The sequence below is a fragment of the Podarcis pityusensis genome (genome assembly GCF_964106645.2).
Source record: "Podarcis pityusensis genome assembly, chromosome: 2".
Taxonomy (NCBI): Eukaryota; Metazoa; Chordata; class Lepidosauria; order Squamata; family Lacertidae; genus Podarcis; species Podarcis pityusensis.
In genome coordinates, this window is record NC_138029.1 from 95,878,759 (window position 1) to 95,903,603 (window position 24,845).

Below are 24,845 nucleotides of genomic sequence, written 5' to 3' on the forward strand. Positions count from 1 at the left end.
CATCCAGAGTGAAACACACTGTACACTTTTACTTTAGAGCAACTAATAGTATTTGTTTAAGCCATCTCACTCCTGCCCCTCCTTCTCTCTCTTTTTTTAAAAAAAATAATTTTTATTAACCGACCAATCAAATCAAATCACATCACATCACATAAATTCCAAATTACAAAGCCGAATTTTACATTTTTGTTGAGGGGACCCATATTTCAAGTTCCAAAGGGGGATTCTGATCATCTTCTTGCTACTGCGTTAATATCCAAATCAATCCAAATAAAGTTCATAATTCTATCTAGTCTTATCTTGCTGTTTCCACATCTCATCTTGTTCGTATATTTTTTCTTTTTTTCTTTATGATCTCTTCTGATAATCTCCTTAAGCAGATAAACACCAATTATATCCTGTGTGAATTTTTCCGTTCGTCCAATCCTCATATCGAGATGGTTTCCATATATCATCACTTTCATAAATAACATCGCTCTTTCCATCATTAATCTCAGGATCTGTCGTTCTTAAGTCCCACTGAGGAGTCTCACCCACAATATAAAAACAGCTCTTTTCCTCCTCCCAGGCTCAAGTCCTCCAACAGAGCTTGCCAACATGGCGACGGTATTTTTAACTGCGTCATTCCAAAGCTCTTAAACTTTCCACGCTCTTCTTAAAACATGCTTTGGTTAGAAAATTTATCTCCACACAGTCGTAAATCCACAGCTTAAGTCATTAAAATGGCATTTCTGACTTGTGGGGGGGGGGGGAATTCTTGTTTAATCACATAGAGGAAAGAAAGGAAAGTTTTTTTCCCCCTTCCCCATCCAGTCCCTTTGCCATACCGAGTCTTGACATATCTTCTCATGATTGATTCTTGTTCCTCCGACTCGTCTTGTTTATCAGAGATCTCTTCAGTTAGCAGTCTTTACTCCCCCTCCTTCCTTGAAATATGTGCATTCGCTTCTTCCTAATTGTACCTTTTGAAGTTCTTGCAGCTAGCGGCGCGGATCAGAGACAGCGACCAGGAGCACCGAGATCCACAGGAGGGCATTCTGCCTAGTGCCCCCATCCCCACAAATTCGGGGGTGGTATAGGGCACAGCAGGCATGGGCAGCCCCCCCCCACAACCTTGGGGGGGTAGGGAGGCTATTTACTCCCATCACAGCCTCCTAATCACCTCCTGTGGGTCGGAGAGATGTTATTGTCAGCCATCTTCCGATGTGCCCCTAGTGGCCCCTCCCCTGCCCCTCCTTCTCCACCTTTCTCAACCAACCAAACATATGCATTTAGCTAGCTTGGCTAAACAGCAGGGGGTTGGGGAGTCTGATTCTATCACCAAATAGAGCACTAAAATGGAACAAAACGTACCCAACTCCCACCCCTAACATTCCCGCCGACTACTGCTTAAATACCTCCCCACCCCATCCATACCAGATACCAGTTGGCTGGAGGGGGTTGTCTTCCAGCAGCCAAAATCTGTATAGTGATGTAAGGTGGGGAAGGGGTCTGATGTCACTCTCATCATCCAGTTCCCCCTGCCCATGCCCGCTTTACAGCCAAATGGACGAGTGTGTGTTTAGAAAACATGTGCTTGCTTGGCTCGGCCCGCACTCTCTTCAATCAGACACACATGATTTTCTCATCTGTTTTCCTGGTATCATTTTTCTATTTTCTGCAGCAGCCCCTCATCTACCTTCTGCCTCTTTCTGTTGTGAGCCAAATTGCTGCTGATCAGAGAGACAGAAAATTTCAGGCTATGACACACACAAAAAAGCTTTATTTTTCCTCTTCTTTGAGGGTTCCCTGCGGAAGGTCATAATGCCTGAAACGCAGGCACTTGTTATTTCTTTAAAGGGAATATGTACAAGTTCTCTGGATACCTGGAGCGGATGTGATTTTATTTTTAGAAAGCAGGTATTTATCTTTTCACTCGCACACAACAAGGAACAACTGGCGGTTATTGAAAATGTATTGGCCTAATCTCAGTGTAGCAGCAGCAGCAACAAAAAAGACCCCCTCCCAAGGTATCAGTAGAATGGCAACTTTTTCTACTTGGTAACTGCAATGCACGTGAACTTTAACTAGAGCCAGTCTGTGGTGTAGTGGTTAGAGTGCTGGACCACGCAGGTGGCCCTGTGGTCTAAACCACTGAGCCTCTTGGGCTTGCCAATCAGAAGGTTGGCAGTTTGAATCCTCGTGACGGGGTGAGCTCCCATTGCTCTGTCCCAGCTCCTACCAACCTAGCAGTTCAAAAGCATACCAGTGCAAGGAGATAAATAGGTACCGCTGTGGCGGGAAGATAAACAGCATTTCCTTACACTCTGGTTTCCGTCACAGTGTTCTGTTGTGCCAGAAGCAGTTTAGTCATGCTGGCCACATGACCCAGAAAGCTGTCTGTGGATAAACACCGGCTCCCTCAGCCTGAAAGCGAGATGAGTGCTGCAACCGCATGGGCACTGTTGACTGGACTTAACCACCCAGGGTCCTTTACCAAAATGACATTTCCCTTTTACTAGGACCTGGGAGGCCAGGGTTTAATGCCCCAGTCAGTCACAAAGCTCACTGGGTGACCTTGAGCCAGTCACCATCTCTCAGTCTAACTTACATCATGTGTATCTGAAGAAATGTGCATGCACACCAAAGCTTATACCCAGAACAAACTTAGTTGGTCTCTAAGGTGCTACTGGACAATTATTTATTTATTTTATTTATTACCTCACAGGGTTGCTGTGAGGATAAAATGGGGAGGGGAGAAACACGTATGCAACCTTGAGTGCCTTGGAGAAAAGGTAGAATATTAATGTAATAATCAATCAATCAATCAATCAAAACTGTCCTGCCCTGGGTTCATTTGGCACCTCCAGTTAAAAGGACTGGGTAGCAAGGGATGGCAAAAACCATCATGGCTTTCCCATCCCTTCCCAACAAGCATGGAGGACCACTGCCAGTCAGATTAGACAGTAGTGCAGAATGGAAACATCAAAAGAGGGGTGTTCCCTCTATACTCCCACTGCCGCTTTTCACCATTGCTGAGGCGTTTTTATATTCTCCAGATCCCTCCCATCACGCCGATGTATGAGCGTGTCCTGCCCTGCTCCTTCTAGCATAGCTGGAGCCTCCAGACAATGTCCACATATGGTCTCCTCAGGAGCCACTGCCTGCTTGGGCCTTGCTGGTGCATACTCTCCAACATTCCTCAGGTGAAAACAGGGACATTTCTCACTCCCGCACCCCCACCCCAACTGACTCTCCTCAACCCGTTTTGCGTCTGCCCCCGCTGCAGAGCATTTCCTGTCAGAAGATGGGCAAGTGCCACCAACACAGCACAGCACAAACAACACACACGCCTTCCACCGTCCTGAGAAAACCCCTTAGTCCTGATTTTATTTTATTCTTTATTCACTATGAGCTGCCCAATGGAGGAGGCCAGCAGCACTGGCAGGGGAAATAAAGATCAAATCAAAAGCTGGGGTGGCTTTGATCATTCGGGGATTGTCCCTGGAAAATTGGGACACTTGGAGGGTATGCTGGTGTGGATTGGGGCCTGCTTAATGAGGCAAAGGACCAGCAAATCTTAATGGTCCATCACAGCTGGATGTACAAGTAGACTGACCTAGCCTGAGGTAGCTTTTTGCTTTCCACTCAAATAAGTTTTTGGAAATTATAGTGCTATAAACAACTTCTGAAATCCTCACCCACGTTGGTTCGGCAGGGCACCAGAAGCGCCCCCCCACTCACCGGGAACCCCTTTTTGGGGTGCCGGAGTGAAGTGGGGTGAGCGGCGCAGTGCTGCGAACTGATTGCTACTTTCACGGAGTGAAGCTACACAGCCATTGCCGGAGAGCGCTGACTTTTTCCTGTGGACAATTGGATTTAAAACAAGTACCCGTGAGTAGAAACGGAAAATTGGAACAAGAAATATCTTAATTTGACATCAAAGCGGGAAGGTGCAAAACAGGAAGTCCGCCTTCCGCTTTTTGTATATAGACTAAAGCAAAAACTTCGTAAGCTAAAGCCTGGAAAGCTGTCAAAAAAGTCTAAATTTCCTTCATTCAGAACTACTGAAACCCCCTTGGAAACAGAAGAAAAGGGGGGGGGTTGTTTAACCCCTGCAGGAGAGGGAGTGAGAAGGATGAGTTTCCACCGTCTCTAACCTGGGAACGGGGTGTCAGAGACAGAAATTGTAGGTTCATTGACTGTGAATGGAATATTTTGACAGATAGTTAAAGAAGAGAAACAAGCTGATTCCAATGTTGCCTTTTGCATCTTAAAGAAACAAAATATCCGGAAAATATCTGAAAAACGAAAGTAATTTTCCTTTGTTGGACTTGCCTTAAAAAAAAAAAATGGATACAAATAGAAATTGCCTCCTCTAGAGGGAGCTTGTTAAATTGTTGCAGCAGTATACTTGAGGACTCAACAGCTGTGAGATTAAGACCATGGGAACAGTCTTTTCTGACCTTGCCTAAAGATGAGCTGGGAGGAAGATTGGGTGCTTGCCTTATGCAAGACAAGTGCCCTGTTGGAACAGATGCATGAGAAGATGGACTTGATGAATGAAAAAATGGATTTGACTGTTGTGGTTAATAACTGTGGACAAACAGGGAACATTGACACAGAAATTATTCAGGGACCAACTCATGAATCTGTACTGACTGGGCAAGATCAGAAGATAATGGAGGAGGATGCGGTTGCACCTCAAATAATACAAATGAAGAGACCCGAGGCCCTACAGGAGCATAAGCCACTGTCATTGAAGATTGAAGTTGGAATGGGCCAGGGGGAGTCTGGTGCTGAGGAGGTTCCTAACTTTGGAGAGACCTTGAAATATGATTTTAAATACCTTTTGGATTTTATCGAGGACTGTGGGGAATGGGTGGGTTTGATGAAGGGAGATGGAGACAATTCTGGGTTGGAACCCCCCAGAGAACTACTCCTCAATAAGAAAGGAAAGGAATTAAGAAAGAGACCAACAAAAGACAAGGAAAAGGGCAAGTACAAACAAGAAGAAGAAGAAATGCAGAAGGGACATGGAAGAGACTTAAGGGCCTCGGACATAAGGCTTCCAGGTTGATGGACCAGATGGATTGGACAGTAAGGACTGACACGATCCGAGACCAGGAAGATGAGACGTTGGATGAAGATTGGAAGAAAATTTATAAAGGAAACTTTTTATTTAGGGAATTTGCTAAAAATTAATGAATATTAGGGAAAATGTTAGAATGAAACTATATGACTCTAGCAGAAATGATATCAGGAGTTATGTATATTTGAAAACTAAGATTTAAGCTTTAAGGTATTTTAGGGTAAGATAAGGTTAAATAAATTAAGGTAATTTGAATAACAGAATATGGGGAAAGATGGTAAGGATTTGCTGAGCTAATTATTAAGTTAAACTGTCAAGATAATTTTTTTAACAAAAATTGAGAAAGATGGAAAGAATTTGCTGAAATAACTAATTAAACTAGAATACAAAAAGGGAGGTGTGAGGAGGTCAATGAAACAAGCAAATGGAAGTTATAGATATGTAATTTGGGATCTATGTTGTTTTCTTTTTTCTTTTGTTTTCCATTTTTCTGTTTACTTTTTTGTTGTATTGTTGTTTTTCTTTTTCTCTATGTATTATAGTGTTGTTTTTAATTTTTCTTTTTTCTTTATAACTTTGAAACTACTAATAAATATTATTTTTTTAAAAAATGAAATCCTCACCCACGTTAAAGGGGTAGTATAACACGACAATGCGCATTTAAACATTTTCATGCTACTAAACTGACAGAAAAATTAAACTGGTTTATTTATTTAAGGGGGACAACAAGCTTGTTTTCAATAATTACAGCAACTTGTCAAAAACTGCAAACATCAGAAGGAACAAAGACAGGTTCAAATATGGCAGCTAAAAAAACCCAAGGCAGACACTGGATCCTGGCAACAATGTCCAGGACTGTACAAAAGTGTATTGAACCAGGAAATATTCAGTGAAGTTCCCAGACAATCTAATGGCTGGGCTTAGAGCCAATCAGAACCTGATGAATTCTTGGAGGAGCAGAAAATGAGGTTTTCATTTCCAAGTTCATCTTTGTTGGTTGGATGAAGTGTATTCCAGAGAAATCCACGTCCTGGTCTCATGGGGGAATAATAACTCACGCTAACTATCAGGATCTGTCTCTCTATAAAAAAAGTAAGGAGTTGCTGTCGAATCTACCATGCACTTCTAACACAATGCTAACTTTTAGATATATATTCCCATCCACTGGGGGAAGAAAAATCAAAATTCTATTAACAAGCTGTGTCAGTGTAATGATGAAAAGTATCATCTGTTTTACAACAGATGGTATTGTTCTTGGGGGCATGATTCATTGTTCACTGCTTTCTGCGTCACCACAATATAGAGGAACTGTATGGTATCAGCAGGATTTACTAACTTCATTTTTCTGTTTCTTTTGAATTTTGGCTGCTTTCATATTTCAACATGAATTTCTGAACAAGACAAAGTGATGACTGGGTGGCAAAGCACAGAAATGAGGAGGCCAGAGATGAAATAGGCAGAATAAATGTCATCTATTGTTGAGCAGGGGTGGGGGGAGAGAGACTATTTTCTTGCACACCTAAAGAAGAGCAGCACTACAAATGCAGTGGGAACGATTGAGGCATTTTGCCACCAGCTATTAATTAGCTATCAATAAGCTTGAATAAGGCCTTGCAGCAGACTTGTAGACGAGACAGCAAGACCACAATACAATGAGACCACAATTCAAAAACGAGGAAAATTATTGTGGTGGGATGCATATCTAGATACAAGCAGAGGAACAGGAAGCTGGATTTGGAGACTAGGGTCACATTCACACTATGATATCACTTTAAGTAGTCGTGGTTTCTCCCAAATAATTAAGGGAGCTTGGGTTTGGCAAGGGTACTGAGAGTTGTCAGGAGACCCCCATTTCCCTCACAGAGCTACAATTTCCAGAATGCTTTAATGGTCGACTGCTCTTCACAGGGAACTGAGAAATATAGCTCTGTGAGGGGAATAGGGGCAGCTCCCAAAATTCTTTGAGGATGAAATGGCAGCTTAAAGTGGTATCATAGTGTTTCAAATGTGCAGGGTGCATGTGACCTAACTGGCTACAGCTTCAACAGGCTCATTCACACATAGTCCTAGTGACCTTGGAGTCCTGGCATGGTGTCTGAGTATTAGAACTCTAGGGATGAGGCCAATTTATTGGACCCAATTATGTGAGATGAACTGATGCAATATACTTCACATGTCAAGACCCCCAAGCACCAGGCCCGCACACTATCCTGAGGAAGATACAGAAGAGGAGGAATCACAAGACAGTATACACTCAGGGGAGAACACTCAACACCTTCCCTGGGTTGTTTTGGCCTGGGGATATAGCTTTCTCACCTTCCTCAATATTATCTCCTTTCATTTGGCTGCATAACAGTCAGTGCCTGCAGATTCGAACAAGCTCAAAGAGGGCCAACTGAAACATAGGCCTTAATGACAAAAGGCCTCTGATGCCGCCAGCTCTTTTCTGAGACAGTACCTTCCAAAACTCAGTTATAGCAGGGCTGCTGGGAGCAGGGCCAATAAGCTGACCAGGGTCCTGACCTGCTTAGGAGACTTGCCTTGACTTTTTGCTTGACTTACATGTTTCTTGCTTTCACTCGCAGCAGAACACACCACCACCTGTCTAATTCAGGTACTCAGTAGCATTTTTTGTGTGATTCTGATACTCAGTGGCATTTTTTTATTCCCCATTATGGTCAATGAAGGTAAAACAGAACTTTTGAAGTTAATAGGTCAGATGTGGATTCAAATAATGAATCAACACAGAGTCAATCTGAAAACAGACTGGGCTGCTTCCAAAGTCTCCAGATACAGATTCAAGGTGAACCTTGTGGTTGCTGCACAACCCTGGTTTATGCTTACAATGTACAGAGCATATTATATGTATAAGAATGTGTATTGTGTTTGCTGCCCTGGGCTTCCTTGGGAAGGGATATATATTAAATAGACGAATACATGGGATACAGCATCTAATAGACCATACATATGCAAGAATTGTTCACATCTTTAGTGGAACCGGGGGGGGGGGGGGGGGACAACAACAACACCCTCTTCTCTTCAAGATCTAGGAGTGAGATAGGAGTTTGGGGGAAAATATCTGTGTGGTGCCAAGATCTTCAGATAATTCCATCCTTAGTGTGTTTCCCCACACAGCCTGGTTATGGACCTTTGCTTTTTATTCCACTCAAAAAAGAGCCTTCTTCCTGAATGTCAAGTGCTTTTGTAAGATTGAATAGAATCTAATGTTACCCTGCAAATAGTATCTACTAATTACATCTTCATTTCCTTCCCCCCACACCCTTAGGGAAATTGGAGAGGTAAATGTGGGACGTCAGCTGAGCCTTGTCAACTCCCCCTCTCATGATTTTCATGTGGGCGGAATGTTCTATATTTATAAAGCCGTGTCACAAATCATCCCTCAGTATGTGATCAGTCTGAGGGGCTGTGCACAATTTAAGCATTTTTAATTAACTGGCCACCTCTAGGACTTGTTTTACACCATCTCATGTCCTCACCACTCTGGGAACCATTTTTTTTACCTGCCGACTACATTGTGAGGGAAGCATTTCAACACCACTTTCCCCCCTCCCCCAGCTGTACATCTTACTATTATTTTGAGAGCAAATGAAGCAACTGGGTGGAGAGAAATGTGTGCGCTATGCCATACCCAAGCTGCTGTTAACATTTTTATGAGGGAATACAGAGTATATTGTGCATGAAGGTGGCTTGTAGGTGTTGGGTCTCCTCATTTCACAGTTGATTTTCTTGCCTCCGCTTGCCCTCCTCCCCGGTGAAATCAGTGAGGCTATTCACAGAGGATGGAATGGGTTTTTGTCATGGGTAAGAATTTACCTCAGAGCGAACATCTTCATTTCAGCAACACAGAGAGAAAAAGAGGTCAGTGGCAGTATTTGGCTTCTGTGAGAAAGGAACTCTCTTTCTCAACACATAGCGCAGGTACTCTGTGATCTGTCCCAGGAGAACAAGTGCAATTTCTCTGTAGGCAGATTGCTTGGCTTCTGTGCTGTGTGAGGAGAAAATGGGCTCCTTTCTCTCCACACAGCACATAAAAGGCAATGGGTGGTCAGGCTGGGACCCTAGGTCTACTGGGCCACTAGCCCAAGTGAAATTTCAAGCTCCCCCCCCCAAAAAAACCCCCACCTCTCAAAGCCACACACTTTCATGCCCCCTGCATGGCATTCCATGTCAGCTTAGAGAAACTCTAGGATATATTTACAGATAGGTAGCCGTGTTGGTCTGCCATAGTCAAAATAAAAAAAATCCTTCCAGTAGCACCTTTAAGACCAACTAAGTTAGTTCTTGGTATGAGCTTTCGTGTGCAAGCACACTTCTTCAGATACACTGGGAGATTGGCAGATAGCTGGGATGAGCCTGCTGACGAGATTAAAGTGTTCTCCTACTGGTTTCTCTGTTTTGTGATTCTTGATGTCAGAGAAACCAGTAGGAGAACACTTTAATCTCCCAGGACATTCTATACAAGATCTCAAAGTAGCTGTTTTACTACAAAGGAATTTCAGAAATAGACTGGAAAGAGAAACTGCTGAATTGCAACTCATTACCAAACTTAAAACCATGGAGAAACCTGGTTTGAACAAAGATACTGGATTCTTATCCCATTATACATGACTAAACCATTTCTCACCTTCTCACCCCTTGCCTTTTCCTGTAAGACCCATTACAGTCGTTAAGAGTCGTCAGCAGGCTCATCCCAGCTATCTGCCAATCTCCCATTCCCACCACCCTTCTGAGTAATACCCCTCCCCACCTTCTCACTATATAGAAGGATCTGGCAACTTCTGTTTCAGTGTATCTGAAGAAGTGTGCTTGCACACGAAAGCTCATACCAAGAACTAACTTAGTTGGTCTTAAAGGTGCTACTGGAAGGATTTTTTTTATTTTGTCTAGGATATATATCTGTCAATCTTCCTTTCTTTTGCCAATCAGATCTCTGCACCACCCAGTCATGGAAAACCCAGAACTACATTGCTATGTCCAGGAGGTCCTTCTCATCATATCCAGGCAGGGGGAAAAAATACATAAAAATTATAGGTGACTGTAATCCTGGTCTGTTGTGATTGAAGCTTCCCAGCAGTCGAAATAGAGGCTAGATGGTCTTAGTGTTTGTTTGTTTGTTTGTTTGTTTGCTTGCTTGCTTGCTTGCTTAATATTGCTGATTTTTGTTTAATGACGCCTAATCTCACTTCTCTGGTATCAGGTTCAATGACAAGCCAAGCACCAGATTGTGCTATCAGTATTCTGGCTGAAGTCAACATCCAAAAGCTGCTGTGCTTTTCAACATCTTCCTTCTTTTGCAGATGTTCATTCCCTGACAGCTGCCACTTCTTCAATCCCTTTGGGACCACCTCACATTCACTTGCACCGTGGGATCTCATGCTGGGATCCTTTGATTGTCCCTCTCACTTTAAAAATCTTCAGAGCTGGAAGCATGAAACACTATTTCCTATTAAATTCCCATTTTAGCTTCAGTTACCAATATAGACATTGGCCTTCTCTGATTGCAGAGGCACTGCTTAAATGGTATATACAGGAGAATCCCTGGAGATGCCTTACTGAGCTCACTTGGATTGAGGAAAAAACCTTATGTGTGTGGCTTCTTTTTCTTTATTTACATTTGTACTTCATCCTATCCCAAGGGTGGCTAGTGTCACAGAATATGAAAATATTTCTCCTTCCTGACAGCTTACGTGACATACAAAAGACCTCCATTTTCACAGCTTTATACTTTCCTTTCCTAATATAAAACCATCCCCTCTGCCCTAATAATATATAAAATACTCCCTACAGCCTTTTCCAAATTGCTAAAAAATAAACCTATCAAATATGCCACATCTAGCATCACTCCTAAGATGATCATTATTTTTGAAAAATACAAAAATTAAAAATATTTTTACTACCATCTAGCACTGCAAAGAACACACCAATAACAATAACAATAAACAATAAAGACAATAAAGCATTTCAAATATACATAAAATAAGTTTGATAATGATAACGCACATGAATCTACTGTAACAGCAAGCATAACCCAAAACAATTAATGCTGATCCCACAATACAAATTGAGAAGTTATAAAAGTCCTCCAAGTTATTTTTCCCCCTCCTCCAAATGACAAATGTTGCAATTTGGCTTCTCGTAAATGAACAAAATCAGTCAATTGTGTCATTAAGGCTATGTGCCTTGTTTTCTTCAGTGATGGAGGGTGTTGGGACTCTGCCATTCAGAAGCAACTGAAATTTGTTAACAGATACCATAGCAGATCAAAATGTTCAGGGAGGACAGAATCTTTTATATAGCCTTCTACCTCACATCAATAATACCAAGCCCAAACTCCCACCTAACTCTACCCTTCAAAATCACTAAGGACCGATTCCTGTTTCTTAAATGCATTCTGCCTTAATCCTATAACCCAGTGGTTCCCAAACTCCACCCCTTCCTCCACACACAGACCACTTGAAAATGGTTGAGCCTTGGGGGGACTCTTAATGATTTCTCTTCCTGCTGCAGCAATTGTAATGTGCTGTGTTAGATGGTGTGTTATTTTGAATTGTATTTTTGGAGACATGCTGTGGAGCACCTGAATGAAGGTTGGTGATCCACAAACCACAGTTTGGGGAATCTCTGATGCAGACCAATAGCCAGTTTCCAAGCTTTCAGGGGGAAGGGAGAATTATAGCTACCATCATTATTACTAGCCATCTCCAAGCTAATCTATTTGTGAGTGACTAACTCATATCACTGACATAATGTGAAGACAGTTTAAAATAGTAGTGAGCTTGTCTAAATCTCAGTTCTCACATTTTTTTGACTTCCTGTGGTGGGAAAAGGGAGACAACCTCCAAGTCCCAACATTTTGCAGTGGAAGTAAACATATGCAGAATTGTCCTGTGATCCTTGAAGTTGGAGTAAAAAAAATAAAAAATGGAAAGGGCCCTTTGGGACCTGCTATTAAAAACACTTGCTTCATGGAAAAGTTCATTCATTCATATAAAGTGTCCCCTTTCACCAAACAGTGCTAAGGTGCTTGGGTTGTTTGCAAAAAACAAAATACACAACAAGAACAAATTAAAAAGCTCATATTGAAAATAATTTTCTCCCATTTATACCAGCTGTGAAACAGGTAGTCGTGACTCCTCCTAAGAAAGTTGACTCAGAATTTATGATCCAAGGGCCTCTTTGCCCTTCCACAGTTACCTCTGTCACCTGTGAGTCTGGCTACATTCTGCTCAGTCTCTTCAGCAGCTGTGAAAGGTGCTCAGAAAATGACACCACTGATTTATCTCTCTTGGTGCCCTGTTATCCAGTTGCCATAACAGAAACATTGAGGGAGGTGGGGAGCGAAGAGTTCTGTTTTAGCTTTCAGGGACACTCACTTTAATCATAGCTGTGAAAGCCACTGTTTGTTTTTGCTCTCATCTTCCCTCTTTCCTACCAGATTATTAGGCTGCTCTCGGGAAGGCCCCGGTGATCGAATTCTCCTTGCCTCCCATGAATATTAATAGCTCTGTTTATCCTGAGGGTGAGCTGCATAGTCACTTCAAAAGAGAATTCATAAAGGACAAGTCCCCCCCCCCCCCCAAGGAGGCTATAATGTACATGATACACGAAGCAGATATGGAAGAAGACCACAAACCTTCACAAGGAGACAGGTAAGGATGGATGGGGGTGACCACAGGGAGAAGGCCAAGCTTAGCAATATACCACATTGGAAACAGGGAGGTTTTAGAAAGATACAAGGAAAGGGCATGTCTGTCTTTTGTTGAATGGTTGCAAATAGGGAATAGGGAAAGGTAAGGCTGGATGTAAGAAGAGGCAGTTTCTATCCCAGATGGGCGGGGTAGAAATAAAAAATTATTATTATTATTAAAATTTATTATTTTGTGACAGGCAGAAAGTACTTTCCATCTATTCTCTTGTGCTGTTACTTCTTAGGCACGAGGAACATTGTAGCTAGTGGAAGTTTTGCTATCCTAAAAAATGATTAAGAGTTTTTTTATTTATCGCCTGTCACCTTAAGCTTATTAAGCTTATTAAGCATCTTAAACCAATCACCTCTAGACAATTTACAATACAAAAAAAATTGAACTAATTAAGAAAAAACCCAGATTACAAGTCCATATAAAAATTTAACATATAAAAAGGAAACAAACAATAAAACATTCACTTTTGGTGAACACATCAATAGAACATATTGCAATTTACAGAAGGCTCTCTATTGTCATGGTCACCACATATAGGGTTGCCATATGTCCTCTTTTCCCAGGACACATTCTCTTCTTCATGATGAGAGTCGTCTGTAGGAATAATGGAGATGACAGGAGGTTGAATGCAGGTGAGCTGTGCAGAAGCACGCTGGCTCCTTTTATTAGCAGAAGTCAACAACTGGAAACAGTAGTGAAACCACCCTGAACTTAATGTATTTCCATCTAAGCACATTTCCAGCATTAGCAAATACACGTGTCAACAGGTGCTTCCCTCAAATCACCCCCCCCCCCGAATCTTGATTATGTCTGCGTCCCCCGTCATGCTCCAGCCAAGCGATATGTCTAACAAACAAATTGTGAGAGGACAAAAGGTCAGGGGGAAAACCCTGTTTTCTAGCCAAGGGAAAAGGTCAGGGAAAGCAGGTGCAACGCTCCTTGACATGCTGTTGCATGCCTGGTGCAAGGTTTGCCTTCACAAAGTGGAGCGTTACCTCCACAGTCATCATAGAGATCCATAGTTTAAAGTAGAAGTCGGCAAATGTGTCCTCTATTTTGCCCTTCAGAATATGGCAACCCTACATATAGTTAATATGTGTACCAGGCATTTCCTGACTGTCAATTAGGAAAGGACACATCCTGAAACCATAAAGAGCCACTGCCAGCCAGTGTAGACAGTAGTAAGCTAGATGAACTAGTGGTCTGACTTGGTATAAGGCAGATTCCCATGTTCCTGAAGCACTTTCATGGAGAAGAGGTGTATAAATAACCCTTTGAGATGAGACTTCCTGCTCAGAGACTGTATATATCTGAATTGTAGCAGATGCTGGGACAACAGGAGGTGGCTGCTGCTTTCAGGACTGTTTCGTAAGCTTCCCAGAGAAATGTACTTGCTCACCCTGAAACAGGATGCTGACCTAGACGAGACTTTGTTTTGATCCAGCAGTGCTAATGTATGTTCTTATTTGTCTTTGTTTTCATGAACACAGTATTAAGCAGGGTTCCCGGGTCGTTTGTGCAAATTAATAACCAACCTAATCCCGCGGGATGAGAAGATGATGCAAATTACTGAGCGAAATTCCACCGTCCCTGTCGTTGTGCATTTTGCCTCTCTTTGTCAGCGTTCCTCACAGAAAAGCTGAAGTCAAAGTGTTAAGGAACGGGGGACAGAGAGCCTTCCAGAATTTGATTCAGAACAAAATGGCGGGCAATTCTTCAGCAGTGTAAGGACAAGGCACAGAGAAAGAAAGCAGGGGGGAGACATGTAGATGAAAAGTTAATTAAGGATAAAGCAGATATGGCAGTCAGAACATTAAACAGAAGGAAAAGGAGGGCAAAGATTATACGCATAATTCAAAACAACCTCACACCGGTAAGAAAGACAGCAAAACGGGAGACGGCAGGGGGAGGGGGGAGTTTTCGCTCAACGTTAATAAAACATGCTTCATGTCCATATGGTGCAAGAACCTAATAAATGAGAAAGCGAGGCCTCCAGGAGATAGCAAGGATAATTTATTGACAGCAGAAGCAGCCCTTAATAAATAATTAACGGAATTATTTGCCTCATTGGGCCCAGGGGAGCTTGAGGGACAGATGCCAGAATCCGATACACATTTGCCTACCATAGACGTTTCAGGGAGAGGAGGACAGGAGAGCAAAGTGGGTACTTCAGCTACTGCAGCTTTTCTCGGCCCTGTTATGATTAAACTACAAAACTGAATGGGGGGGGTGTTGGTTGTTGTTTTATGACCCCTTTGGTTTTGACCTGAAATGGTATGATCCAGAACTTTACCACCTCTTCTGCCTACCACCTCATTAACGAATGGGGTCAGCTCCAAGCGAGTGGCATTCACCACACCTTGGAGCAACGAATTCCATCGGTTAATTATGCGCTGAATGAAGAAGCACTCCTTTTATTGTCCTCAACCAACTGCAATTCGGTTTTGTTGGATGATCCCCAAATTTTAATGCCGAGAGAGAAAGGGAAAGGGGGTAATTGCTTCCCACACCATTCGCACTGTTATAAACCTTTAGATTGCAAATTGCTATAAAACGGAGCTAATTGCTGACTCCTTTGATACGTCTGGACAGCAGCCATCAGTGAGGGCAGTGCAAGGGCATCACCAGGGCTTTTGTTTTTTAGCCAGAGCTCACAGGCTCAGCTCCAGCACCTCTCAGGTGGGCACCATTGCCATCCTAAGAGAACAAGGGGAAAGTTCATGGTTAGCTCTGGTGCCTTTTTTTCTAGAAAAATAGCACTGGGCATGACTGAGTGGAAACCGAGGCTCATGATACCACTGATATTAATAATAATAATAATAATAATAATAATTTATTCTTTATACCCCGCCCACCTGGCTGGGTTTCCTCAGCCACTCTGAGCGGCTTCCAACCGAATATTAAAAACAATATAGCGTCAGACATTAAAAACTTCCCTAAACAGGGCCGCCTTCGGTTGTCTTTTGAAAGTAAAATAGTTGTTTAATGCCTTGACATCTGCTGGGAGGGCATTCAACAGGGCAGGTGCCACTACTGGGAAGGCCCTCTGCCTGGTTCCCTGTAACCTCACTTCTCACAGCGAGGGAACTGCCAGAAGGCCCTCGGCGCTGGACCTCAGTGTCCGGGCAGAACGATGGGGGTGGAGATGCTCCTTCAGGTATATAGGACCGAGGCCGTTTAGGGCTTTAAAGGTCAGCACCAACACTTTGAATTGTGCTCAGAAACGTACTGGGAGCAATCAAGATTTTTCAGGACCGGTGTTATGTGGTCTCAGTGGCCGCTCCCATTCACCAGTCTAGCTGCCGCATTCTGGGTTAATTTCAGTTTCTGAGTCACCTTCAAAGGTAGCTCCACGTAGAGCGCATTGCAGTAGTCCAAGCGGGAGATAACTAGAGCATGCACCACTCTGGCAAGACAGTCTGATAAGGTGGTGGATCAGGATGAAAGGGGCAGGGATGCCACTGGTTATCTGTATGGTGTTTCCCATGCCTGGTGGTGCCACCAAGTGACACTCATTGGAAAGTATCCCAAGTCCCTTTGCTTTGTTCTTGTCTCAGTGGCAGCTGCATTTACTCCCCTGCAGCTGCTGCTTCTACATCTGGATATTTTCTTGAGCAGCCTGTGATGATTTATCTAGTTTTAATATCATCTTGGTGTACCTTGTGGGAAATGAAGACATTTAGCATGGCGGTGCTAGGACAAGTGATGCAAACATGGTTTTTCTTTGCACACCTGTAATTAAAAGGGTACAGAGAGAGATGCCCTGGATGTGTTCCAATTGGATTCCTGAATCTGTAAAGATTTAAATAGGCTTGGCAAGCCACTCTGTTGCAAACCGCTACCTGGGGAATTGCACGGCAGGGATAAGTGAGCAAATGCATGAGGAATGAAATGAAGCTGAATTCAACCAGGGCTGTCCCTGGCCTGTCTCATCTTGAGATGTCCTCCTCAGTGAAATCTAGCTGCAGCACAGCAGTTTTGCCTGATGACGATAATTATGATATTAGATCGGAGAGCCGAGCTCAGAAGCACTAAATCATTAATTCAGAGAGATATAATCTTCTTCTTTTTATGCCTATCAATATCTTGGCATTGCTATCTATAGACATGCACGGACAGAATACATAAGATGGAAGTGGGATAAAATAAATAGCTTTCTCTGCTGAAGGGTGAACACATGGCTCACGGCTGGTGGAGCAAAGCATTGGTAAAAAGGCGGGTGCGCATGATTATCTCCAACAAGGGGAAATAAATTGATTCCACCCTTTCATGTTGTCTGCTCCATTTTCTACTATATCCATCGTTGTTGTTGTCACTATTTGTATGCAGCGGGCTTGGTCTGTGCATCTGGGGATGGACAGAATGGTCTTCATCCACTTTGTGTCCACTTTGCATGTATTCATCAGTAAAACTGTTTCAGATTGTTTCTTTCTGACTATTTTCCTTAAAGAATTAGAAAAGTATTATTAATAATATTGTACTCACAAGGTGATCTATGGTTTACCAACCTGGCATTTCTTTCTTTTTTTACATAAAGCAGTTAGCTGGAACCGCTAGGAAGCACTGCTCTCGCCATGCACACTGAAAATGGGACATCAAATGCCCCCATGCATTATGATGCATCATCGCTCTCAGGGAAACTAGATGGGGGGGGGATGTTTTTCTATACCTCTTCCTGCTTCTCCCAGAAGAGTTTGCAATGCCCATTAGCATGTGTGTGGCAAGAGCTGCACTTTCTAGCCACTCCCAGTGGATAGTATCTGTAAATTTTTGTGTGTGTGTGTGTGTGTGTGTGAGAGAGAGAGAGAGAGAGAGAGAGAGAGAGATGTGAGTTATGCCTCAAACCACCTCTTCATGGAATGCAGAAGGGCTTTGGGTTCTGAAGTTCAGGCAGGATCAGATCAAGTGGACTTACTGAACTGCTCAAACTTACCGTAGTTATGGGGAACAATGTGAACCCACCATACTGCTTAAGAGAGTGATCTTCTGAAATGCAATGCAGACTGTTAAAAGGGCTCTCAGTTTGTGTCTGCCAGGAATGGGTGAAACTGTCAGTTTTGGTTTCTCTCTGTTTCTCATTTTTCCAATCTTAAATTCAGTTCATTTCCACTTCAATGTTGTTGTGTGTGTGTTTTAATAGAAAAGTCACATTAAAAATTCATCAGAAAATTTCTCCTAATATACACATTTCTATACATAATTTTACCTAATGTACACATTTTCCAAGCAAATTCCCCTAAATTAATGAAATTTTGTATGTTATTTTCACTAATATATGCATTTTTGGAAATAGTTTGCTCCAGCAAATACATTTCTGCACACATTTTTGCTGCAGAACTGCATTGCAAAAGTGCAAAAGTAAGGCAACGTTCTGCATATTGTTTCAGAAATGTGCATTAGGTAGGTTTGCCTTTAAATTCAACTTGCAGTTAATTTCTTCTCCATCCCCTAGCGTCTGCCTATGTGCACACATATGCAGAAGAATAGAGAAGGAATTCGGACTTGGAGCCTCTAATTGAAGCCTCCAGCCAATTTCTACAACCAGCTAAATTGATTAGGTATGTATCCCTCAGCTACGGTAAGCCCCGTCTCTCCTCCCTCAGACTTCTCAGCTTTACTCATGGCAACAGCAGCTAAAGAATTGTGCACCCTTCCCATTTGCCTCCAGAAGGTTGGCACCCCAGCAATCTGAGATCGTCTCTTCTTAGAAAACTATTTGGGCTACTAACTGCATGCAGTTAGTAATTTACAATTTAAGCACCCGAAGTCAGGGAGCTGGTTATTATTCCACTTTTCACTACTGATAGCTTGAAACACTTAGGATCAGATCAAGAGCCTCTTTAAGTAAATGGTAGACACACAAACGCCGTGCCCGAAAGGCAACATGCTGTGATATACCTGGGAAAATACCTAGATTAAGGACATTAAATTGATCCTTCTTCTATACAACTTTATTTCTGAGCTTTATTGCTCCATTTGTCACCCTCTGGTAGCAAGATTTGTCAATGTTCTACCACAGTGTATCACTTTATATAGCTGAAGTGGTCAAAGGGAATTTTCCTTGATAAGCCATCTGTCCAGTTTTCCTTACTGGAAAAGGCATTCAAACATTATAATCTGTAAATTATGAATCACACAATCAGCCAATTAAGTTTCAAACACTGAACAACATGTGAAATAATATGTAGGGAGGGAGCAGTATTTGAATTCCAGAGGGACTTGGTCCGTTCATTATTTTCATAGAAGCATAGAGTTGTAGAGTTGGAAGGGACCTTGAGGATCATCTAGTCCAACCCCCTGCAATGCAGGAAACTCAACTAAAGCATTAGTCTGCCTGAATAGCTCAGTGTGGTGCTGATAATGCCAAGTTTTTAGGTTTGATCTCCATTTGGGACAGCTGAATATTCCTGCATTGAAGGGGGCTCTACAATTCTACGGCTCTATGATCCATGAGCTTGCAGGGCAACAGTTGAAGAAGGAGCAAAAAGGGTTTTCTTGTGTGTGTGTGTTTCTTTGTGGCTGATTAGCTGCTCTCCCTGTGCAAAGGTCAGAGGGGGCAGGGTTTCTTTTGAGGCAGGTGGTTAGCTGTGGGAGGAGCTTATCAGAGCTTGCAGGGCAGCAGTTGAAGAAGGAGCAAAAAGGGTTTTCTTGTGTGTGTGTTTCTTTGTGGCTGATTAGCTGCTCTCCCTGTGCAAAGGTCAGAGGGGGCAGGGTTTCTGTTGAGGCAGGTGGTTAGCTGTGGGAGGAGCTTATCAGAGCTTGCAGGGCAGCAGTTGAAGAAGGAGCGCGCAGTTTGATCCATCTTTTAGATTTAGGGGAGCTAGTCTCAAACGTTTGTTGGGGGAGACCTAGGGTTTTTTTGTGGGGGGAGTTATTTGTCCTGTCTTCACGCTTTTTATGATGGAGGACCGCTGTAGCCACCCCCAACAACACGTTCTCAAGATGGAGGGGGAGGGAACAGCTGCAGTCGCCTGCGGTTCCTGCGCAATGTTTGCCATCTTGCCAAAGGTTGCAGGCAGCTTTACCTGCAGCAATTGCATGTTGATTGCCCTCTTAAAAGACAAAGTCCAGCAACTGGAGGAACGTGTAGCTACGCTCCAAAGAATTAGAGAGCTGGAGCTCTTCTTGGAAGCAACAGAGCACACCGTCTCCACCAAGGAGGAGACAGGGAACTCCCCTGAGAGGGAGGCTAGTTCACCAACACAGGAGCCAGATATATGGAGAAACGTGACTCAAAGAAGTAGGAGGCCCAGGGTTCGCTCTGATTGTTTAGAAATACACAATCGCTTTGAGGTCCTCTCCCCTAGCATTGAAGACGAAGAGCAGACACCATTTGAGGATCTCTCCCTCATTACAGTCGATCAGGTATATGAAGACGAGCAGCAAAGTCAGTCCTCAGGGAATGTGCAGGCGACCTTGGAACGGACAGCTCATGGAAGAACCCCGACCAAACCTAAGAGGAGGCGTGTAGTGGTGATAGGGGATTCCCTACTGAGGGGAACAGAAGCAGAAGTGATCTGTGGGCCTGACAAGATGTCTTGGGAAGTGTGCTGTCTCCCCGGGGCTAAGATCCAAGATGTAACTGAACGACTGCAAGGAATCATAAAACCCACTGACAAATACCCCTTCCTCTTGGTTCATGTGGGAACCAATGACACTGCAAGCAATAGCCTCCAGAAGATCAAAAGAGACTACGAGGCTCTGGGCAGGAAATTGAAGCAATTAAATGCACAAATTGTCATCTCATCTGTCCTCCCAGTTGAACGACGTGGCCCAGGGAGAGAGGGAAAAATAGTGGAAGTGAACAGCTGGCTTCGCAAATGGTGTAAACAGGAACGGTTTGGATTCTTACATCACGGACTGCAGTTTCTTGAAGATGGACTTCTGGCAAGCGATGGGCTGCACCTCACAACGGTTGGGAGAAATGTTTGTGCCCAAAATCTCAGAAACCTCATCAGGAGGGCTTTAAACGGACTAATGTGGGGGAGGGAGACAGTGCTCCTGAAGGTAGGAGTCTATCAATTGATGAAGATGATCATCCAAATGTCATAGACCAAATGGAGCAAACAGCACGCAGACCTAGTGGTGGGAGGAAAAAATCCTTAAAAAAGAGACACGGGGGAATGATTAATGGACTTCAGTGTCTGTACACTAATGCGCAAAGCATGGGAAATAAACAAGATGAGCTTGAGCTCTTGGTACAGCAAACTAAATATGACATAATAGGCATCACTGAAACCTGGTGGGATAAGTCCCACGATTGGAATGTAATAATGGGGGGATACAATCTATTTCAGAGAAACAGACCAGACAAGAAAGGAGGAGGAGTGGCGTTATATGTCAGGGATGTGTATACCTGTGAAGAGATCCAAGATTTAGAACCTCAAAGCCAAAGTGAGAGCATTTGGGTCAAAATTAAGGGAGAGAAGAATAACAGTGACCTCATTGTGGGAGTTTACTATAGATCCCCAAGCCAAACGGAGGACATAGATGATGCCTTCCTGGAACAGATGGCCAAGCATGCAAAAGGAAGGGAGATAGTAGTAATGGGGGACTTCAATTACCCGGATATTTGTTGGATGTCAAACTCAGCCAAGAGCATAAGGTCAAACAGATTCCTCACTGGCCTTGCAGACAACTTCATTGTCCAGAAAGTGGGAGAAGCAACAAGAGGAACAGCCATTTTAGATCTGGTCCTAACCAATGTTGATGACCTGGTTAGTGGGGTAGAAGTGGAAGGATCATTAGGCGCGAGTGATCATGCTCTTCTGAAGTTTACTATACAGCGGAAAGGAGCATCCAAGCATACTAGGACTCAATTTCTTGACTTTAAGAAAGCCGACTTCATAAAACTTAGGGAAGTGCTGGGTGAGATCCCATGGACAGTAATACTAAAAGGAAAGGGAGTTCATGATGGCTGGGAGTTTGTTAAGAGGGAGATACTAAAAGCACAACGTCAGGCAATACCAATGAGACGGAAACATGGAAGGTGCCTAAAGAAGCCAGGGTGGCTATCTAAAGAACTTTTAACTGAGTTAAGATTAAAAAAGGATGTGTACAAAAAATGGAAAAGGGGGGAAACCACCAAAGAGGAATTCAAACAAATAGCCAGCACGTGTAGACACAAAGTCAGAAAAGCTAAAGCACAGAATGAACTCAGGCTTGCTAGAGAGGTTAAAAGCAACAAAAAAGGCTTTTATGGGTATGTTCGTAGCAAAAGGAAGAACAAAGAAACAGTGGGGTCACTCAGAGGAGAAGATGGTGAAATGCAAACAGGGGACACAGAAAGGGCTGAACTCCTCAATGCCTTCTTTGCCTCAGTCTTCTCCGAGAAAGAAAACAATGCCCGACCTGAAGAATTTGGAGCAAATGATTCAGCAAAGGAAACACAGCCCAGAATAACTAAGGAGATAGTACAAGAATACTTGGCTAGTTTAGATGTATTCAAGTCTCCAGGGCCAGATGAACTGCATCCAAGAGTATTAAAAGAACTGGCAGATGTGATCTCAGAACCACTGGCAGTCATCTTTGAGAATTCCTGGAGAACAGGCGAAGTCCCGGCAGACTGGAGGAGGGCAAATGTTGTCCCTATTTTCAAAAAGGGGAAAAGAGAGGACCCAAATAATTACCGCCCAGTCAGTCTGACATCAATACCAGGGAAGATTCTGGAGCAGATCATTAAGCAAACAGTCTTTGAGCACCTAGAAAGGAATGCTCTGATCACCAATAGTCAGCATGGATTTCTGAAAAATAAGTCATGTCAGACTAACCTGATCTCGTTTTTTGACAGAATTAGAAGCCTGGTAGATGAAGGGAACGCAGTGGATGTAGCCTACCTTGATTTCAGCAAGGCATTTGACAAGGTGCCCCATGATATTCTTGTAAAGAAGCTGGTAAAATGCGGTCTTGACTATGCTACCACTCAGTGGATTTGTAACTGGCTGACTGACTGAACCCAAAGGGTGCTCATCAATGGTTCCTCTTCATCCTGGAGAAGAGTGACTAGTGGGGTGCCACAGGGTTCAGTCTTGGGCCCGGTCTTATTCAACATCTTTATCAACGACTTGGATGATGGACTCAAGGGCATCCTGATCAAATTTGCAGATGACACCAAACTGGGAGGGGTGGCTAACACCCCAGAGGACAGGATCACACTTCAAAACGACCTTGACAGATTAGAGAACTGGGCCAAAACAAACAAGATGAATTTTAACAGGGAGAAATGTAAAGTATTGCACTTGGGCAAAAAAAAGGAGAGGCACAAATACAAGATGGGTGACACCTGGCTTGAGAGCAGTACATGTGAAAAGGATCTAGGAGTCTTGGTTGACCACAAACTTGACATGAGCCAACAGTGTGACGCGGCAGCTAAAAAAGCCAATGCAATTCTGGGCCTCATCAATAGGAGTATAGCATCTAGATCAAGGGAAGTAATAGTGCCACTGTATTCTGCTCTGGTCAGACCTCACCTGGAGTACTGTGTCCAGTTCTGGGCACCACAGTTCAAGAAGGACACTGACAAACTGGAATGGGTCCAGAGGAGGGCAACCAAAATGGTCAAAGGCCTGGAAACGATGCCTTATGAGGAACGGCTAAGGGAGCTGGGCATGTTTAGCCTGGAGAAGAGGAGGTTAAGGGGTGATATGATAGCCATGTTCAAATAATATAAAAGGATGTCACATAGAGGCGGGAGAAAGGTTGTTTTCTGCTGCTCCAGAGAAGCGGACACGGAGCAATGGATCCAAACTACAAGAAAGAAGATTCCACCTAAACATTAGGAAGAACTTCCTGACAGTAAGAGCTGTTCGACAGTGGAATTTGCTGCCAAGGAGTGTGGTGGAGTCTCCTTCTTTGGAGGTCTTTAAGCAGAGGCTTGACAACCATATGTCAGGAGTGCTCTGATGGTGTTTCCTGCTTGACAGGGGGTTGGACTCGATGGCCCTTGTGGTCTCTTCCAACTCTATGATTCTATGATTCTAAGATGGCCATATATATATATATATATATATATATATATATATATATATATGCCATTCTATAATATAATGTATTATATATTATGGAAGCTTTTCCAAACCACCCAAAGTCCCCTTCTCTCTTGTGAAAGCCCATTCATTTAACATATGTTTAGGACAGTGGCGTAGCGTGGGGGGTGCCAGGGGGGCCGGCCGCACCGGGCGCAACATCTGGGGGGGCGCGCTCGCTGCCTCCGGAGTCGCCGAAGAGCCTCGGGCGCAGGCTGTAGCAGAGCCCCATGTCTCGTGGAACCGACGAGCTGTGCGCGCGCCCGGGCTGAAGGCGTCCGGCAGGCAGCGGCTCTCAGCCCCGCGCGTCAGGGCCGCGGAGGACGTGCCAGGCAGCCCCTCCTCACAGCCCCGCCTCCGCTGCTGCTGCTGCAGCTGCTGGGCCATGTTGCATTTTCCTCGCCTCTCTGCCCCCCTCCTCCTCCGGGCAAGTGGCGTGGTTTGGGCGGCAGCGCCAGCAGCAACTCGACTCAGATCGGCAGGTTAGGGGTTGGGGGGGCGCAAATTACTTGCCTTGCCCCGGGTTAGGGGGCGCAAATTACTTGCCTTGCCCCGGGTGCTGACAACTCACTCTACGCCGCTGGTTTAGGAGACTAAACACAGATGTTTCCAGCAGATTTACAATGCAGGACATTTGAAGGCAGTCTGAGACTCAAAGAGGACCTGAGCTTGGCCTGGAAGAAAGCCTGAGCCAAAGATCCCCTCCCTTCACTTTCACAGGACCATTTGTCTGCTGCAAAAGTGGAAAGCTATCTGCCAATTTTCAAGGGCTGGCAAATTCTAAAAAATAATAATTGAGGGGTGGTCTAACCTTTAAGGGATGCTGGTGGCGCTGTGGGTTAAACCACAGAGCCTAGGGCTTGCCGATCAGAAGGTCAGCAGTTCACGATGGGGTGAGCTCCCGTTGTTCAGTCCCAGCTCCTGCCCACCTAGCAGTTCGAAAGCATAAAGTGCAAGTAGATAAATAGGGACTGCTCCAGCGGGAAGGTAAACGGCGTTTCCGTGCACTGCTCTGGTTCGCCAGAAGTG

General features: G+C 43.8%; 1 long non-coding RNA gene across 1 annotated transcript in view; it reads right to left on the reverse strand.

Annotated features, from left to right (window-relative positions):
* The window catches only part of LOC308471680, a 591,928-nt gene extending 568,159 nt beyond the window's left edge, over positions 1 to 23,769 (reverse strand). Inside the window, exon 1 of the long non-coding RNA XR_013983068.1 lies at positions 23,586 to 23,769. This is a non-coding gene — a long non-coding RNA (uncharacterized lncRNA). The remainder of the gene's footprint in view (positions 1 to 23,585) is intronic.
* Positions 23,770 to 24,845: the final 1,076 nt, after the last annotated feature.